The following is a 3,148-nucleotide window of genomic DNA, read 5'->3' as shown; positions in this document are numbered from 1 at the left end:
CACATTTAGTGAGCGTCATAAGTTTCTTACCTTTACACTAGTGATGGGTCGATCATGAACGATTCGATCAAAAAGATTGAATCACTAGGTGAATCAAATGACTCATGATTCATTTCGTTAAACAAGTCGATCATCAATCATCAATCACTCCGAATTCCGGTATCATATCAATCATCCCGGTTTCCGGTTTATTTCAAAATTTGGAACGATCGGTGCTTGATCTCTTTTCGACAGGGCAGAAATAGTTGTGATAAAATTAAATACTATGTTATGAAGAACTGAATACTTGTGTAATCTTTTTCTTAAATGTTTTCCACCAGTTATCAGTATTAATAACACCAATACACGTAAAAGGAAAATATTAAGATGACTCCTGTAGGAGAACGTTAAGAAGTAGAAGTTAAAGCTGGTTATATTTTATTGTGCCGTTCATAAAATTATCCTGCAGATCAGATTCATGCATAGTGTGTGGTGTATTTTGTGTTATATTTTGATCAACTATAGTTAGAAATTATTTTATTAGTGTTAAGAAACTGTGGCAGTTTCGCCTTCCCAAATATTTTCATGACACTGCTTCCTTCATTTTTGCAATCTAATTTACTCATCTAGGAATTCACAATTAAAATAGTATATGAAATGATAATATGGATAGCAATCAGCGTTACCAATGCTCTTCGCAGATGAGGCAGTATTTATTCGATTATTCAAAGTGATTTATTACATCCATTGATTGAGTCTTTTCGATCTTGATTCCTTTTGAGTCTTTTCGATCATGATTCCTTTTGAGTCTTTTCAATCATGACTCCTTTGAGTCTTTTCGATCATAGTGATTGAATCTTGATTTGAGTCTTTTCGATCATAGTGATTGAATCTTGATTTGAGTCTTTTCGATCATAGTGATTGAATCATTTTGACTCGAGTCAAAATGATTGAATCACTAAAATGATCGATTTTGCCCATCACTGATTGAATCATTTATGTGACTCGAGTCAAAATGATTGAATCACCAAAATGATCGACTTTGCCCATCACTACTTTACACCACTCAGAATGCGACTTTGCCATCGACACCGCAAGCGGTGCTGAACGATCATCGATGACTCTCGACTTAGACCTCCCAGGTTAGTCGAAAGCCCTTCTCACGCTCAGGCAAAGTCACTACGAGTCATCCTCGTGGTGTAAGCGACTCTCAAGTTGTGACAAGAGGGCCTAGATGCAAGACAAGAGGACCTAGATCCGCATTCTCACTGGAAATCGTTTTTTTTAATCCACTACTCATAAGACGAAATTTTTGTGGGTGAAGAGCGCCTTTAATCGTCGGATATGCCAGGCTCCCGTTGTACTGTGGCAACGTGCTCCAACAGCTTGTCGAAAACGAAGAAAGCTGGACGTACGTCAGATTACGCAATTCCGTGCAAGTACTCAAGTTTAAAAAAAACTCCCTTTTCTAAGTACGTGTTGTTCAGCTAACAGATTTTGGCTATCAAAATAGTCCATTATCGAACTAAGGGATCTTTTTTTTACTTTTGGCGATAATTTGTTACTTAAAACTTTCAGCGATATTTTTCTGCCAAAAAGGAAAAGCATATTTCGTTTATTCTGTCGAAAATCGGGCGCCTGTTGTGAGAAGAATGAAAGGTCAAGCATTCATACAATGTTTAACTGAGACTTTTATCAATCTCATTGTTCCGTAAATATGCCTCCGTGATCTATAGGTATTTAATTTGAAAGAAAAATGCACCATCGAGGAAAAAATAGATGGGTGCGGCGTATTTCACCGAAAGACGCCGAAAGTATGCAATTGAAAATACAATACAATGCAATAGAATAATGATAAAAAGAGTAAATTCAAATTCTTTGTTTGTAATTTTATGTGCTTTATGGTATTAATACAAGGTAATAAGCAACGATGCCCATAAAATAATGTATGGTGGCGGAGGAGACTTCGAAAATTTAAATTTGCCGCCGCCGTAGCGAAGCGTAAATTATAAGGTCGACTAAAAGGACAATAAAAATGAATATTAAACGGTAAACAATATAATGGTTATTAGGATTTATTACAAATATACCATAAAATAAATATAATGAAATGAATTACGTACACGTCTTCTGATATTATTTGCTTTAACGCCATAGCAGTCACATTGCGTTAGAGCGTTAAGTGAGAAACGGTGTGAAAACTTCCCTGTTGTCATTAAGATCATACTTCACAGGATCATTTCTGTAGTATGCATCTAGGCCCTCTTGTCACAACTTGAGAGTCGCTTACACCACGAGGATGACTCGTAGTGACTTTGCCTGAGCGTGAGAAGGGCTTTCGACTAACCTGGGAGGTCTAAGTCGAGAGTCATCGATGATCGTTCAGCACCGCTTGCGGTGTCGATGGCAAAGTCGCATTCTGAGTGGTGTAAAGTAGTGATGGGCAAAGTCGATCATTTTGGTGATTCAATCATTTTGACTCGAGTCACATAAATGATTCAATCAGTGATGGGCAAAATCGATCATTTTAGTGATTCAATCATTTTGACTCGAGTCAAAATGATTCAATCACTATGATCGAAAAGACTCAAATCAAGATTCAATCACTATGATCGAAAAGACTCAAATCAAGATTCAATCACTATGATCGAAAAGACTCAAAGGAGTCATGATTGAAAAGACTCAAAAGGAATCATGATCGAAAAGACTCAAAAGGAATCAAGATCGAAAAGACTCAATCAATGGATGTAATAAATCACTTTGAATAATCGAATAAATACTGCCTCATCTGCGAAGAGCATTGGTAACGCTGATTGCTATCCATATTATCATTTCATATACTATTTTAATTGTGAATTCCTAGATGAGTAAATTAGATTGCAAAAATGAAGGAAGCAGTGTCATGAAAATATTTGGGAAGGCGAAACTGCCACAGTTTCTTAACACTAATAAAATAATTTCTAACTATAGTTGATCAAAATATAACACAAAATACACCACACACTATGCATGAATCTGATCTGCAGGATAATTTTATGAACGGCACAATAAAATATAACCAGCTTTAACTTCTACTTCTTAACGTTCTCCTACAGGAGTCATCTTAATATTTTCCTTTTACGTGTATTGGTGTTATTAATACTGATAACTGGTGGAAAACATTTAAGAA

The 3,148-nt window shown here is 36.0% G+C and overlaps 2 non-coding genes across 2 annotated transcripts; one reads left to right on the top strand and one right to left on the bottom strand.

Moving 5' to 3' along the window:
* Nucleotides 1-1,040: 1,040 nt before the first annotated feature.
* On the bottom strand, nucleotides 1,041-1,242 carry LOC124154770. Its single transcript, XR_006864024.1, has one exon. It is a non-coding gene; the product is annotated as a small nucleolar RNA U3 (small nucleolar RNA).
* A 954-nt stretch (nucleotides 1,243-2,196) lies between these two features.
* LOC124154793 lies at nucleotides 2,197-2,407 on the top strand. Its single transcript, XR_006864044.1, has one exon. It is a non-coding gene; the product is annotated as a small nucleolar RNA U3 (small nucleolar RNA).
* Nucleotides 2,408-3,148: the final 741 nt, after the last annotated feature.

Source organism: Ischnura elegans, chromosome 2 (assembly GCF_921293095.1).
Source record: "Ischnura elegans chromosome 2, ioIscEleg1.1, whole genome shotgun sequence".
Classification (NCBI taxonomy): domain Eukaryota; kingdom Metazoa; phylum Arthropoda; class Insecta; order Odonata; family Coenagrionidae; genus Ischnura; species Ischnura elegans.
This window is presented reverse-complemented; position numbering and strand designations above follow the sequence as displayed.